The sequence below is a fragment of the Podarcis bocagei genome (genome assembly GCF_964188305.1).
Source record: "Podarcis bocagei genome assembly, chromosome: 10".
In the NCBI taxonomy this organism is placed as follows: Eukaryota; Metazoa; Chordata; class Lepidosauria; order Squamata; family Lacertidae; genus Podarcis; species Podarcis bocagei.
Window position 1 is genome coordinate 42,570,544 of NC_138135.1, and position 16,862 is coordinate 42,587,405.

At 40.8% G+C, this 16,862-nt stretch overlaps 1 long non-coding RNA gene across 1 annotated transcript; it reads right to left on the minus strand.

Moving 5' to 3' along the window:
• Positions 1-344: 344 nt before the first annotated feature.
• On the minus strand, positions 345-9,276 carry LOC308596364. The gene is made up of 3 exons (XR_014012494.1): positions 9,164-9,276; positions 7,452-7,542; positions 345-417 (listed from the first exon to the last, which is right to left on the minus strand). It is a non-coding gene; the product is annotated as an uncharacterized lncRNA (long non-coding RNA).
• Between the last annotated feature and the right edge of the window lie 7,586 nt (positions 9,277-16,862).

The window sequence follows — 16,862 nt, forward strand, 5'->3', positions numbered from 1 at the left end:
AAATAAAGGGAGAAAAGAGATAATATAAGGAGTTGTAGCAAACCAAGGATTTGAAGTAGGAAGTCAACGGAAGATAAGTCAGGAAGTCTATGTAAGATTCAGGTAAGAGTTGTATAGATGTAATGTGTAAATTGGAAAATAAATAAACAAATAAAAATCTGCACATCTTTTTAAGCTTTTAAAAAATACAATGCATGAGGTGGCCCATGGCCTGAATGCTTAGAAATTGACCTGAGGGTTTTCTCTCTGTCTTTACTTAGTGCTTTTCAGAAAGCAATTTCAGTCCCTCATGAGCGGCCAGTTAGCACATGGGTCTTCTGCTATGCATTGAAAACAACGTAGTCACAGCAATATCTCCTGGGAATGACTGGTCTTGATGATATTCCTTTGGGGAAGTTGTCTCCTTTGATGATGAACCTACAAATAAAAGCACTAAGGTCATTGCAAGTGACCATTAACTGACAGCTGTGAGTCTTTGCTTCACCTTCTCCCTCAGAGGCAGTCTCCTGTTATTTTATAAGTGAGCACGCAGGGAAAGTTGAGCCAGTGTAGAGCAGTTCTTTCCACCAGACAATTTTGTCCTTCCCCTGAGGGCTTTTCTGAATCTGGCCTGATAACCAGCCAGAGCTGTTCTCTCTGAGCTGAAGCTCTCATTTTGATCTCAACACTCTGGTAGTTCAGACAGTGGAGAGAGAGAAGTTCCTCGGACTTGTCAGATTGTCTGATTGGAGCTGTGAGGCAGGGAGTGGTGAAGTGACAATGACAAAGATGCCCTTCAGGCAGGCTTAAAGATCTGCTAACTACTGTTCAGTTCTTTGCATGGAGGAATAGTGCATGAGTTGACGCTAGTGGCCACGGTAAGAGAGAAATCTGCCTCAAAGGAGGGAATGGTGGTTCTGGGAATTGGCTTAAATAGGCATAGTGAAAGGATAACTGTGCAAAAGTCTGCAGTAAAGAACATTCCCCCTCTCTCTTTTTCCAAGACCTGTTGTTTTTATTTTCTTCATCATGGCAGAACAATCCCAGTACACCGTCTCCATGGTCAGAAGCAGCAATGTTTCTCAGTACCAGTTGCTGGAAACCACAGGAGGCAGAAGTCTTGCTTGCTTGCTGGTTTCCCACAGGCATCTGGCTGGCCACTGTGAGAACTGGATAGTGGACTTGAGATGCCATTGGCCTTGTGTTCTAACACTGACCAACAAACTGCACCCCCAGAGTTTTGCTCTTTTGGGATATCTAGCAGCAGGAAGACCCTTTCCCTATTGATGGTTGTGTTCTCTTGCAGGCAGTTTGCCAGGAGCTGCATGCCGCAGTGCGGTCAGGTTGGGCCCAAGCAAAAAAGCACCCAGGTCCCAACTTCTCTCTTTCACATACCCCTCTTTCTGCCACCTCCCTGCATTTTCTGGCCACCCCCTTTAACCCCACATTATTTTTTTGAATTAATTTGAACTATTACTGCTGTTGGATCACATCGTGTGTGTGTGTGATATCCCAATTGTGGTCTCAGGTTTTAGGTGGCAGGCGGTACTGGATTGAGCCAGAATAGAGCAAAACAGAGTTATCCGAGGGTGTCCTCCAGATGCTATTAGACGATATTTCCCAATATCCCCGACTACTGGCTATGCTGACTGGGATTGATGGGAGCTGGCATTTAGCAACTTCTGGTGGGCACCATGTTGGCTCCCCCTGCTGATACCCCCCCTCCCCACTTCAGCACAGGTTTTGCCATTTGGGTTGGACTTAGGAAATGGGTTAAAGAAGCAAAGGATGCCCTGGAACCCTTGTTATTGAGTCCAAGGTTACATAAATATGCTGAATTCCCTTCTCTTCCACAGGATTCCAGACTTAGTATTAGCAATACATTACTGCTACTGCCAAGGTTCAGGGCCAAACCACACATGATGCAATCTCCAAGAGATCAATGATAATTTCCTGGCTTTTCACCATCACCTTTCCCCCCTTTTTATTATTACTCTAAATGGCTCATAGAGGGTCCAATTTCAATCTGACCCATGATGGCACTCTGAAGAGGAGTGCTTAACCCCCTTTCTGACACCGTTGATCTCCCTGATCTCCCTGATCTAAGTCTTCCTTTAAGTTCCTGTTGGCCACCCCAGCAACAGAGTGAAAATCAGGCATGATGCAGGCAGGCACAATTATAAATTTGACAATCTTCAGGGGGGAAATCCAGTTATAGCACTACAGCTAATTACTGTTCCATTTCAAGGTGTTAAATTGAGGGTCAAAGACCATGTTAAGTAAGACCACCCAATGAGGGAATCCATGTCTGAGCTTTGATTGGAATCCACGTGTTTCAGGTAAAGCCAACCCCTCTATCTGCTGAAACATCTGCACTGAAGTTAAATATTTTAAAGCAAAAGCCAAGACGTTTGGCTCCAACAATTCTTTTATCACCTACCATTCAATGAATCAAATTCCCAAGTTTTATTAAACTTTGTTGGAAAGATAAATAGTAGAAGTAAAAAAAAGTCAGAAATTAGCCCAAAAAGATGACTTCATGCTATCAAAGGTTTAAAATGAGCTACCATACGGCTGCTTGATATGATATATGTACGGTATATATTTATTCCTAATAAACATGGCAATTTAATATATACTCACACCTGAGCTAAATAATTTATTCAGCCCCTTGTGGCTGATGACCTTTTTGTGTGATTTTATTTCTTTTAATACAAGGGTGTGGATCCAGTAATAGCCAAATTCCCAGAGAAACAAGGTTCTGCTTAAAGATCTCCCCTACATGGCAATCCTACACATGTCTAATCAGAAGTAGGTTCCATTATTTTCTGTGAATATTACTCACAGGTATGTGTGTAGAAGATTGCGGCCGTCACCTGGTTTGCGGTGGGCAGGTTTGTCTGACATGGGTATTTATTTACTTAGTCATTTATCCATCTATTTTAGAATATCCTTCAGGTGCCATCGAAAAAGCCTGATTCACAGGGAAAACATGATTGGAGGAGTAATGATGGTTGTGCAAACCTAAAGTTCTAGAATGCACTTGAATCCCTCCCCACAAATCCTAACAGTCTGGAGGTGTCCTTAATGTTTTCACTGTTTTGAACAGGCAGCCGCCCATTTATACACATGCGCATCATGCTGAAAACATCACAAAGATGTCACAAAAAGGGGTGGAATGGGGCAGGGGCTAGAGACACCATGGGGTGTTTTGCACTCTTGCAGTCCTCTTGGTATGAAAAGTTGGACCACTCTGATTTTTAAATGCTCCTAAGAGCTTCATCTAATATATCTCTATGTTTTCATGTAGGCAAACCATCCATTTGGTAGACTAGCTAGCTCATTCATCATTGTTCAGGATTGATTGATTTATACATTTACATTCTATCTTTCCATGGAAGCTCAGACACCTGAGTCCCCTTCCTATGTTCTTTGCGCCTTCTGTGCAGATGTATCAGGGGCAGAAATAATGCATGAAGTTGGCTGATACAGGTCATAAAAATTATACATGCACACAGGTATAAACAAATATGCAACAGCATCAAGTTTTGTGTGGGTGCACAGAGAAATTTATTGAAATCATTTAAATACTTGTTTGGTCATGAATGGATTCCTGTAGCCTAACTTCTTCTTTTTCGGAAAGAAAATAGCTGTCAATAAAATGTTAAAATGTGATGTCTTGGACAGAAAGAAAATGAAAACGGGGTAGGAGAATACACTGGGGGCTAAAAAAAGGTTAGTGGCAAACGGGCATTCACCTAGCATTGCATAACGCTTTGAAAATGAGTTTTGCCTTTTACAAGAGCTGGTCTCCTAATACACATTGTTCAGCAGAGACTACAATGCATGGCTCCTAATGAGCTTTTAATGTTATCTCTGTCAGCTGAAGCCTTTCCTGTTTTATTCTGAAGGTACGGCAAAGCAATTTGCTTTGTGGAATAAAAAGGAATCAGGACGACCCAGACACAGAAATCCAATTTCTTCTGCAGACAGACCCAGTGCTATATGCCTTCCATTTTAATGACTGACAGATTCCATTTCTCCTACCCTGGCATCATAGAGGAAACTAACTTCCTTGTTTCAGAGCGACTGTTAAAACATTTCCAAAGATCTGTACCGACTCTCTCTCTCTCTCCCGCCCCCCCCCATTGCACCATGCTGATAATGGAGAAGCGTTCTTAATCATTTACACCTGTTAATTTAGATCAAATGTGGTTACCAACACAATTGATTTGATGGTGATGGAAGTTAGCATTAGTATAAATTCTGTCTGCTGATCCAACATCCTCTGCTGGAACACTACAATTGATCAGTCAAGTGTATGTTTATTGTACACCACAGGAAAGTAAAAATGCCCTTTATTTTAAAACAAATGCTATAGTTCTCCCTTCCAATTTTCCACACACTTCTGGCTCAACAACTAAAATATTATGGTTTCCTCCCTCCCTCCCTCCCTCCCTCCCTTAAAATGTATATATTTTCTAGCTCCCTGAGTCTTGCTCCACTTCAGGCACTGCTAATTTCTTTATCATTTATTAGTGAGATGAGGTGAGATTGGGAGATGAGGTGATGAAAAAGAGAAGTTGCAGGGTGCAGGGCAAGGTGCGATGAATAATAGTTATTAAGCCCATCTCTCAGATCACATGCAGGGGGAGGGTGCTCCTGGCCAGTGGAACAGGAAGTTACACTGACTGGATTTCCCCTTGCCTGTACCCACTCCAGCGAAATAAGGAATGTTGCATTTGACTGTACCAATAGATTGCATCCCACAAAATCAAGGCTGCGTACACCATACATTTAAAGCGTACATATATTTTCTGTACATAAACGTTCCTTCCTTCATGCTCACATATGTTCTTCCATGGTATTCATTCAGGGTGGGGGGAAGAAATTGCTAAGTTGCAATCAATTTGAGACATAAATATCTATTTGCGTGTGAATGCCATCCCCACCTCCAAGGGGAGCGTATTTGCAATGCCCTCCTCCCCTAGAAAAAGAGGATGATTGGTTTCCTCCAGGGGAAGAGATGTAGTTTGGCATGTGGGGCACTTTACCCAATAAGGAAGAGGTGGAGATCAGACTATTTATGCTGACTCCACCCCCCACTTTTGACACCCACCCTCCCACCAGGGTGGGCGCTGCTAGTTGTCTTTTGTCAGGTACTGAGCATCAATTTTAGGAGGCGCTCCTAACAGTCCTTGAGTCTCCTCTTTTTTTGCCTATGTCACTCTGTTGAGTATTGTCTGCATGGCTGGAATGGTGTTTTAGAATTTGGTTTAACTGGCATTTAATCCGGGTAGGGTTTAAGGAATGCTTGTGTTCATATCTCAGCCTGTTTGTGAGGTTTGGTCTGGCAGGCACATTGGGGTGAACATTGGCCAGTGGAGCAGTGGTGCACATGTCAGGTTCATGCACCCAGGTTGCACTCAGCAGCAGGGAGGAATCTTAAGAAAACTTGCTGTATGATCACAGTATGCAGCTGCAGGCTTGCTCAAGAAATAAGAGGGATTGTGTCCTCCCATTTATTACAAATCCTCTGCACAGACATATTTGATTGGATTAATTTCTTCCATCTGGTTCATTTCCAGATTCTCTGTTTTGTTATATTTTAATAAATATAACACGTTTACCCATAATGCCGTTTGCCTCAAGTCTTTTTTCCTATGTGATGGCAATATGCTTTTGTATTCAGACCTGCCATTGAATGTGTTGCTGTAAAGTGATATAACCCTTGATTTCTGTGGTCACATATAAGTGGCCTGTTTAATTAAATTTGCCTGAGAAATTTAACATAACTTATTTAAGATGCATGCAGCAATAGCAAAACAGCAACCTTGACTTTTACTATGAAGCTAAGATGCAGTTAATTAGGCAACATGACAATGTGTAGAAAATGTAGTTCTGACAATAAGCCAATGCAGCCCTGTTCTATGTTCTTGCTCATTATTTTATTTTTTGGTCTTTCCCTTGGTCTCCAGAACTGACAATTTCCTAGGTTCCCACTTTAGCTGTAACAAATATTCTCTGTGGGTCGCAGGCAGCCTCCATTTGATATCTCAGCATGGTTTCTCTCTGGTTTTGTTCCTTCTGTTGGCTTCACAGTTTGGGATATTGGAGTCTCTGCTTTTTCCTTTCTTTTAGCTGATTGCTACTGATTTGCCCAGATAAGCTCTTGTGAGGTGTGTGTGTGTGCATTCATTCTCAGCCTTGACAATATCTTAACCTTTTGTGCCAGTTCTTACTTTATTTTTCACTTTACGATTAAAATAGTCACTCCTAGGTGTGTCATAAAATTACCCACTCATACAACATTTCATTGGTAGAGTATAAAGGGACCTAATTTGGAAGTCATTGAAAGTGCTATGTATATACAGGGCAAGCATTTAGTCATGTAGTTTGAGCTCATCTCTTGCTGTGACACAGTAGGCAATTCCTCAATGTGGAGTATGGGCTCCTTGCATTTTCTTTGTGTCACAAAATTCTTTTAGTAATTCTGTGTAGTGTAGGACTCATGCAGGTTTTAATCTTCCTTTCTTATTCAAAGAATACTGCATGATTATTGCTCTTCAAGTGTGTGTGTGTGTGTGTGTGTGTGTGTCTGTGTGTGTGTATAATGTGACTTAGACAACATTTTGTAAACATGTAAAAAGCCTGGCAGCCAAATATTCTGATGGCTATTTTGAATCAGTATGCAAATTAAGCATTTCCCATTTCTGTACACACACACATGCACGTGTGTGCGCGCGTGCACACACACACACCACTTTCTTCCTGCCAGGATACAGCCTGTCCAGCAGGCCACAACCACATTGAAGAACATGCCGCCCCCCCCCCAACAGCCCCTGCCTTCCTCCATTTCCTAGATGTTGAGTACACCCTGGTTCATTTAGGCAAAGGCACAGAAACTGCTGAAATATAGGGTCATAAAGTAAATTGGGGATTGCACACAAGTAATATGACAGTTTTCTCATTAGTGATGTATGGAAGTGAGAGCTGGACCATAAAGAAGGCTGATCGCCGAAGAATTGATGCTTTTGAATTATGGTCCTGGAGGAGACTCTTGAGAGTCCCATGGACTGCAAGAAGATCAAACCAATCCATTCTTAAGGAAATCAGCCCTGAGTGCTCACTGGAAGGACAGATCCTGAAGCTGAGACTCCAATACTTTGGCCACCTCATGAGAAGAGAAGACTCCCTGGAAAAGACCCTGATGTTGGGAAAGATGGAGGGCACAAGGAGAAGGGGACTGCAGAGGACGAGATGGTTGGACAGTGCTCTCGAAGCTACAAACATGAGTCTGACCAAACTGCGGGAGGCAGTGGAAGACAGAAGTGCCTGGCATGCTCTGGTCCATGGGGTCACGAAGAGTCGGACACGACTAAACGACTAAACAACAACAACAATATGACATACAGAAGGTCAACAGGTGAAGTTTTCCCCAGAAGTGTATTTCCATACTAGAAAAGGCTTACCCTGTTTAATTTGTGCTAGTTACACAACAGTTAAAGGCAGAAGTCATCATTTGCTTTATCTTGTACCTTTACTTCTTGCTGCAAACTGATCCTGTTGAAACAGAGTGATTATTTCAGAAGGTAGGAATCAATAAGGTATGCCTCACATTCCTTCCTTCTGATTGCTTAAGCAACAGTGATTAAGTGACTAAGGCTTTATCTACACACATATTAAAAAAAAAAACCTGTGAAAATGCTTTTTAAAAAAAGTTTTAAAATATATATGAAATTTGCCATTAGCTCACCAGTGCCATATTTTGTCACATTTGTGTAATGCACTTAAAACACACTTAAAATGTTATATTTGCAGCTGTATAGCTGAGTCCTAAGTGGCTTCAGCAACAGTCGTAGTTTCGTTTTTGCCTAATAAGTCTTACAATATTGCCTTTGCATTTTGCTTGTTAACTTGCTTTTAAAAAAAGAAACCTACGAGTCCAGCCCTCCTGCTGTGGAGAGGAAGGAATGAAGATGACCTAGAAATTGTTAGAAGGTCTTCCCCAAAATTAATTTAATCACTTAATTCACATTTAGTTCACCGAGCAGTTATGGGAACACTTTCAGATGTTCAGAGGCTTGTGAACACGTTCAGTGAACTTTATTCAACTAAAATAGTTCATTTCCCACATTGAATGATATTGGAGAATGGAGAATAGTGGGCAGAAATATGTATTGGTATCAGGGATGAAATTGCTGTGAGATATATATTGTGGAACTGGGTTGAAGGCAGCTTGCATGGTACACAAATGAAGGCAAGAGTTGTATCTTACCTTTTTTTGCCTTTGGCACATAAATGAATTTATAAGGTTCCTTTGTTGAAGGGTTTGTTTGTTTTTTAATCCTAGAATTTCCATGTGTTTTTAGATTAAAAAAGGGAAATGCACAAATTATACCTGCTGTAATTCAACCTTCTTGTAATTTGAAAACCTCAAGCTGCTCTCCTTTCATCTAACATTTCATCATTCCCATATTTAATTTCCTTTTTATATCCTAGAACCAACTCTTCAATTTTCAAAAGACATAAAAAATGCCGCAGAAAAATATATATTACTCCACAGATCGCTTCTTGCCAAATATTTCTTTATCAGCTTACAAACTCGGGCTGTGTACACACCATACTTTTAAAGCACATTTCCCCCCCTCAAAGAATCATGGGAACTGTATTCACACACACACACACACACACACACACACACACACACCCCAAGCTACAATTCCTAGCATCCTTAACAAACTATGGATTCCATGATTCTTTGGGAGAAAGAATGTACTTACACAATGTATGGTCACCTTGGAGAGGTGGTTGCATCTAATTCAGGTTGAAGTTCATAGTCAAGGTAATACAGTGGTAGCTTGGTTCTTGAACGGCTTGGCTCCTGAACAAATCGGCTTCCAAACATCACAAACCTGGAAGTAAGTGTTCCGGTTTGTGAACGTTTTTCGGAGGCACATTCAATTAGCACTTTTGCAAAATAAAATTACTGGCCTCTGGGGTTTGGAAGGCTAACATTAATTACGATCACAGCAGGCACAGAGGGGCAGTATAAACCTTTCCCCCATGTTATGGTCTTGGTGTTTGTTTGTTTTTTAAAGCCTTCCTTTGAGGCAGCAAAATCAAAGCTGGAAGAGGCAAAAAGTTTAAAGGTTAAGGGTCTTCAAAACTCCCAGATTCATACCTGCAAAACAACTTCATCCCATGTCTTCCTCCAGTGCCATAGTATACAACACATCTTCCTCCCAAATTCCACCTTTGAAGCTATGGAAATATTGAAGTCTTGCTGTCATGCATTAAATGACCCAAGTGATGAGACACTGCATAAAACCAAAACACAACTGAGTGGAGGGATGTAAAATGGCCCACGACACGTGGTGTAAGATGACTTCACTGCAGACAATCTATGCTTCTTAGCATTTGGTATAAAAAGGTAAAGGTAAAGGACCCCTGAACAGTTAAGTCCAGGCAAAGACGGCTCTGGGGTTGCGGCGCTCATCTCGCTTTCAGGCTGAGGGAGCCGGTGTTTGTCCACAGGCAGCTTTCCGGGTCATGTGGCCAGCATGACTAAACTGCTTCTGGCACAACGGAACATGGTGATGGAAACCAGAGCGCACAGAAACACCATTTGCCTTCCCACCGCAGTGGTATCTATTTATCTACTTGCACTGGCGTGCTTTTGAACTTCTAGGTAGGCAGGAGCTGGGACAGAGCAACAGGCGCTCACCTCATTGTGTGGATTTGAACCGCCAACCTTCTGATTGGTAAGCCCAAGAGGCTCAGTGGTTTAGACCACAGTGCCACCCGCATCCCTTAGCATTTGGTCTATTATATTATCATGAGAAGACAAATATGTGATTTCTATTGATTATAAACTTCTTTGAACTCCTATATGCCTTCCAAATCTATATATATGAAGAACTAATTATGCACAAAACAATTAACTCCATATATATATGGTGTTGGTATTCACCATAGAGTTGTTACAGTAAATGCTAGACTTTTAACATTTGGGAGAAAAGAGTGCCAGGGCTGCATACTCTTGAGTAAGCCCAGAAAAAAGCACTGTCTGTATGGAACAGCTTTACGACACCAGATGTGTGCATATTTAACCTCCCCAGGTGAAAACCTGTTCATTTCCTTTTACCACACCGAAGAAGGAAGTGAATGTCTACAAGCTGTATGAGAACTCTGCACTGTTTACTTCTTCTTCTTCAGAGAACTATCTTAAATTAAAGTCAGCCAACCTTTTCCCTTTTCCCTGAACTAGGTTTAATTACTGAAAATCTTTTTACATGTGTAGCCTTCAGCTATTAATACTATAGAACAGGTTTTGGCTAAGTAAATACAGGATAGGAAGAATGGCTAATTATCCACAACGCTGCAATTTCACGCTATAATTGTCAGTGGTATTAATTCCAACTCAGCATATCTGAAACCTAATATGGATTCCATAGCCTGGCCAGAGGAATCTATGTACACGATGGATAACGCTCTTTAGAGAGAGGATTTTTTGAAAAAAGAAAGAACAAAATAGAAAAAGAAAGCAAGAAAAGCAAAGAAAGAAGGCAAAAAAGAAAGAAGGAGAAAGAAAGAAAGAAAGAAAGAAAGAAAGAAAGAAAGAAAGAAGCAAAGGCTATGTCAATTACCCTTACTGAACAGAAAACACAGCTGCTGTTTGTAAAGGCAAAGAAGAAAATGTCACAGGCAATGGGGAAATAGCAAAGTGAAACATATTGTTCATCTGTGAATTGTGACATTGGTCTACCATGTCTGATGCCTATCCTTGGCCAGTAGTGTAAGTGGGCAGGAATGGAGTTTCGGGAGTGAGGGATCATTCAAGTCACAACCACACCATACATTTAAAGGGTTCTTCCTGTACTGCAGGAGGTGGGATGAGGGCCCCTTGGGGTCCCTCCTAGCACTGAGATTCTATGATTCCACTTTAAACACTCATGGCTTCCCCCAAATAATTTTTGGGAACTGTAGTTGGTTAAGGGTTCTGCGAATTGTTAGGAGGCCCCTATTCCCCTCACAGAGCTACAATTCCCAGAATGGTTTAATAGCCAATCCCTCTTCTCAGAGAACTCTGAGAAACTCTGGGCTGCTTAGCTTCCACAAGGTAGCTGACTCATGTGCCTTCGGAGCATTTATTTTAAATTACAGATATACAATTCAACATTGTTGTAGTGCTTTTCTCCTTATTCTACCAATGGGGCAAATGGAGGTCACAGGTGTGCCAACGGCGTTGCAGTGAGTTCCAAACTGAGTAGGATTTTAATACAGGTCAACATCTAACACTCTTGCCTACTATATTGCTTGAGTGGCCTCAAGCTCCTTAGTAGAGTGAATCCTGAATAATGACACATCATGTTGTCATTTCTTCATGACTGGTTTATGGTATGGAGATAGTTGAATCAGAGAGTGATTTTCTACCCACTGGGTGGCAGAAGAACACAATACCTTGTGTTTACTAATGTCTGTGGTAGCAAGAAAGGAAATTGTCTATGAAGGATGGATATACTCGTGTGTGTGTGTGTGTGTGTGTGTGTGTGTGTGTGTTAGTGAGCATTGTTTTGCAGGCTACGCTTGTTTGCAAACTATTTGGAATCCTTACAGTTCCACATCTGTGCAGGACACATGATGACTCAGAAGATGAAGTACATGTGAACACGTCCTGAAGAAACCACTAAGGAACTGCTGTGGGGAACAGCAATGCAAGATTAACCACTACAATCAAACTGTTGGGAGTGGATGAATGTGAAGGAGAGGGAATTAGGGAAGTATAATGTGATTAGGTGAGGGGAAGGGAGGAAAGTTAGAGGCCCAGATTTACTTTTTTAAGGGCAGGTCACTTTCAGTTTAATTTTATTCATGTCAGCATAAGAGAGAGAGCAGTCCTGTGAATCTAGTGTACAGTATCATACTCTGAGATTTGTAGTAACATTTTAAAGCTCTAGTATGGATCTGCTCATAAGAAGCTGAATTGTTACTTAGCAACAAGCCCAAGTGGGGCTTTCAGGAAAGCAATATAATCTTACTATGTCTGATACAACTTCATTGTCCAAGCTGACACCAGAGAACTTCAGATTGAAATCAGTCTGTGCAGCAGGAAAATGGAAGGAGAAACCAAGGCAATTTAAAATGGAAATAAAGAGAAGTATATTCAAGTCTTTTAGAAAAGATAAGGTTAAAAAGGGGGATTTTTGAGAAGATGTATGAGAGAACTTAAGCCAAGTAACAAGTAACAAACCACACGTTTTCTTATGCCTACAAGGTTTCTGGAAGATCCACATTATGGTTTGTTACATAGATGGCCTTTGAATTACTTTGAAGAGAAAAGTCATAACATTTGTAACTGATCCCACACATTATTGATTCTATATTTGAAAAAAACAAATGACACCAAACATCTAAACCAACTCAGAAAGATCTGGGCAGCTTTGGAGTGTATTTCAATATTTTATGTAGCAGAAATATGCACCTTTGATAATGGCTTTAGTTATTGTTCTGCAAAAAAGGTCTTTAAAAAAATTAAATGTCACATTCATTCTCCTAACCTAGAGCCTCAAGTAATTTTTAGAACAGTAGGCAAAACATTCCATTATGTAAACTGAAAATAATGGCTCATTTCATTCGCCCACTTGCAGCTACAAAATGCAATAATTGAAGCTTACTTTTTAATCATCAAGATGCTGTCTGAATCCATTCACATTTGTGCAGAAAGGGACTATAAGAGATTCCTAGGGAAATGCATCTGCAACTTTCAGATGTGAAATTTAAGAAGCGGTTTGCTCCAATCTTCCTGACCATTTGTAAAAATAATATGAAGAATATTTGAGAGAGGAAAACTGCAATTGTGTGTTTTTGATGAACATATTACTTAAAGATCCACAGGGACCAAATCCACACAACAAAGATGTGAGCTATTATTTAAGTGACTAAAAAGTTTCTTGCTGTTTCTTCATTAATGCTTTATGGTATTTGAAGCCAATATGTGATTAACCTTGCGTAGAAATTATGGGGGCGGAGGGAAGGAGGAAGACATTAGAGATTGTGTCTTCCTGAGAACCAGAATATAATGCAAGGGAAATAGAAGTAGATACAAATCTGGAAATATACCTGTCTAATAGAAAAGTATCATAGTAGCTGGTAGAATTTCTTCTGCCTAGCAATGTGGGAATTATAGATAAAGATGAAATATGCTCCTGTGGATTTAAGTAAACCTCAACAGATGAGGAAACATAGCAAGCTGAGGGAATGGCTAAGCAGGACATCAGAAATAACTTGCTGGGTTGATGCTAGACAATATGCATTTGGTGTAAGTCAGAAAACAATTCCTAAAGGTTTTACAGTGCCAGCCTATACCTGTTTATGCCAAAGTAAGCCCCACTGAGTTCAATGGAACATTCCTCAGTAGGGATGGGGGACAAATTCAGTTTGCTTGACTTTTTAATACAAAACTTCCTAATTCACACCCCCTGGAATAGGACAGTTATATTTGGAAATTCACACTTCTCCAAGTTTTGTGTTGCAGTCCTCCAGCTAAATAATATGTACAAAAATGTCCCTATCAGGGGAAAGTGGGCATTCAGATACACATATTAGTGCAAATAACATGTAAGAAGATTGCTTGCAAAATATATATGTTGGAAAATGTTTATATCCGGGGGGAAATACACTAAACTCTTGGTGGATTTTTTTATGATCACACACAAAATGATGTTTAAATTCAGAACTGAATTTAAGACTGGAAAACTGAAAAGAACTGAAAAATGCAGATTCATCCATTCCTACTCATATGCAATGCAGCTTTATCCCCAGCTTTCATGTTCCAATTGAAATAAATATGAAGTTTTCATCCAAGATGATTGTGAGAGTTGCTTTTTAATTATTGTATTTTAATTTCAATACAAATCAGCAGGAGTCTCCATGGTGGGATGGAGCCATCTCCCTGATACTGGCATCACTGATGCCTATCTGGTTGAGGCTGGGGCAGTGTGAGGTTGGACAGTGCAACTGGACCAATGGGAGTGCCAGGTTTATCATGCAGCATGCTTTTGCATTTGCTCTTATGACCAGCATTAAAGCATAGTATATGATAATGATAAAAGAAAGTGGAATGAAACATGGAAGACTCTCCATCTGTCTTTCAAAGACAACTCTGTAAAGGTGGTGTAAGCCGTAATGTATCATTAAAAAACCCAAAAAACTCCATGGGAGTGGAATCTGGAATCTGACGACATTTGTGATGGTCAAAAGCAAGTGTAACCCTATTCTTCTCCACTAGCCTCTTCTGTGGAGGAACTAGTGGCCCACCAAGGAAACTATATATATAAAGAGGAGGAAGCTAATCACTCAAACTTAATGTATAGTGCCTCCAGCCCACTAACTTCCACATCCTCAAAATTGTGTGAACTGATAAACAGATTTTTTTTTAAAAAAATATATATAATCCAACCCAAATACAGATACAGTGGTACCTTGGGTTACAGACACTTCGGGTTAAAGACGCTTCAGGTTACAGACTCCGCTAACCCAGAAATAGTACCTCAGGTTAAGAACTTTGCTTCAGGATAAGAACAGAAATCGTGCTCCGGTGGCGTGGCAGCAGCGGGAGGCCCCATTAGCTAAAGTGGTACCTCAGGTTAAGAACAGTTTCAGGTTAAAAAAGGACCTCCAGAATGAATTACATTCTTAACCTGAGGTACCACTGTACAGTAGTTCCTCTTTGACTTGTTTTTTTAGATCTGGTATAATTCCACACACACCCGTTCCAAGTTTTTGCTCTCAAAAATTCTCCTCAGTCTCTTTCCTTCTTTCTCATCTCTAGCCCTTTGGGACAAAGAAAGATCATCAGGGGGCAACATTTTCAGGTTATGCTGGTGACTTTCAAAAATGCAAAATACTCTGTCTAGAGGGATTCCAGGGCTCATTACTCCCAGCATGTCTAAGTAATGAAGCCATAGAAGTTCACCCTGTGACCTTCAGATACAACATTAGCAAAAATGTTAGTCCATTGTTCGTGTGACATTAGAGACTAGCAACTGTTTCCAGAGAAACAGCAAGGGTGTTCAGAAGCAGAAGCAGAAGCCCTGTTGATCAAGCCACAGACTTGTGTCTTTAGTGTTGAGGAAAACCTTGCTGTTTGTGTTTTTAAAACCCTGCCGGTGCCACCTCCTTCTTTCGACAGAAAGCATTAAATCTCACCTGTTTTGTAGGCTACCTGATATTGCTGCTAATGCTTGACTACAGCAAACAGAGACTTGCGAATTTTTAATGTGATTTAATGATCCAGTTACACATGTTAGAAAGGGCTCCAATAATGAAGTATGGAACTGTGTGCCCCGTTTCCATGGGGAAACTCACAGAGCTGAAAAACGCATCGCCAACTCAGAGGGAGGAATACTTCACTCTGCAATAATAATGACACTATAATGGTTGAGGAGCCATGGAACTGCTGAAAGAGCAGTTGTTTAGTTAAAACATGACTGCACATCAGGTGCATTCTGGAAATGAGAGAACCTTTCAGGCAGCAATAACTAGACAGATTTATTATACCATTGGGATCAAACCTTATAAAATCACAGGTTACCTACATAAGAGAGCTACAATCCATGCGAACAACTACGATTGCTCCAATTTCTCGGAGTTTTCCTGTTCGGCAGCCCCCAGAAACCCCCATTCTCTTTCACGTCTCTCTGAATCTATGCATGTATCTGCTCTTAAAGCAGTATTTCACCACTTTAAATAGTCACTGCTTCCTCCAAAGAATCCTGGGAACTGTTGTTTGTTAAGAGTGCTGAGAGCTATTAAGAGACCCCTATTTCCCTCACAGAGCTACATTTCCCAGAGTTCCTGTTAAACCACTTTGAGAACTGTAACTCTGCGAGGCGAACTGGTTTCACAACAACTCTCAGTACTCTTAACAAACAAAAGTTCTAGGATTCTTTGTGGGAAGCCATGATTGCTTAAAGTGGTATGGTACTGTGATACAGAGCTGTTGGGGCCTATGTGTGTAGTTCATAGTTATATAAACGGTATTTCTGTGTGCTCTGGTTTCCGTCATGGTGTTCTGTTGCACCAGAAGCGGTTTAGTCAGGCTGGCCACATGACCCAGAAAGCTGTCTGTGGACAAACGTAGACTCCCTCCACCTGAAAGCAAGGTGAGCGCCACAACCCCATATTCACCTTTGACTGGACTTAACTGTCCGGGGGTCCTTTACCTTTACCTTTAGTTATGTAATAATACCAGATTTTGAGACAAGTGAAACAAACTTCCAACCTGCACACTGCAGGTATGGCAACCTCATATTTAATAAACAATGGATGGTAATAAGATTTAAAGTGGTTCAAAAGTTTTGGTGTTTGTGTTATTTTTTAAAGAGAAAAACATGCATTTGTGTGGGTGTGCATGACAAAGCTTCCTTTGGGTTGTACCAAAGTAGAGACACTTTTCTGAGAAGAATTTAAACAAGCATAGAGTTGGTGTGAGGGCATGCTGACTGGATCATCACTCTTGCTGGTTGAGGGATATTCCATGTTGACTGAGTAATTCCAGCCACAATGGTCACCTACCGGCTCATATTGCTTGGGATTGACATGGACAGTGGAGTTTACCAGTGGACTTGTTGTTATTGGTATTCTATCTGTGGGAAAAGACACCTACTTCCAGTGTGAAGTAGAACTGAACCGTGAGCACTTTGGGATCTTCTGTGGGTGTCCTCACAGGACTCAAGGACTCTTTAAAATTATGTAGCAAGATCTTTCACAGTCAGACCCTTCACAGCCAAATAATTATATCACATTAGCCAACATCATTTAAAAAAAACCACACAGTGTAAAATCATACAAATTATAGAGTGTCACAATCAGAAAGCTAC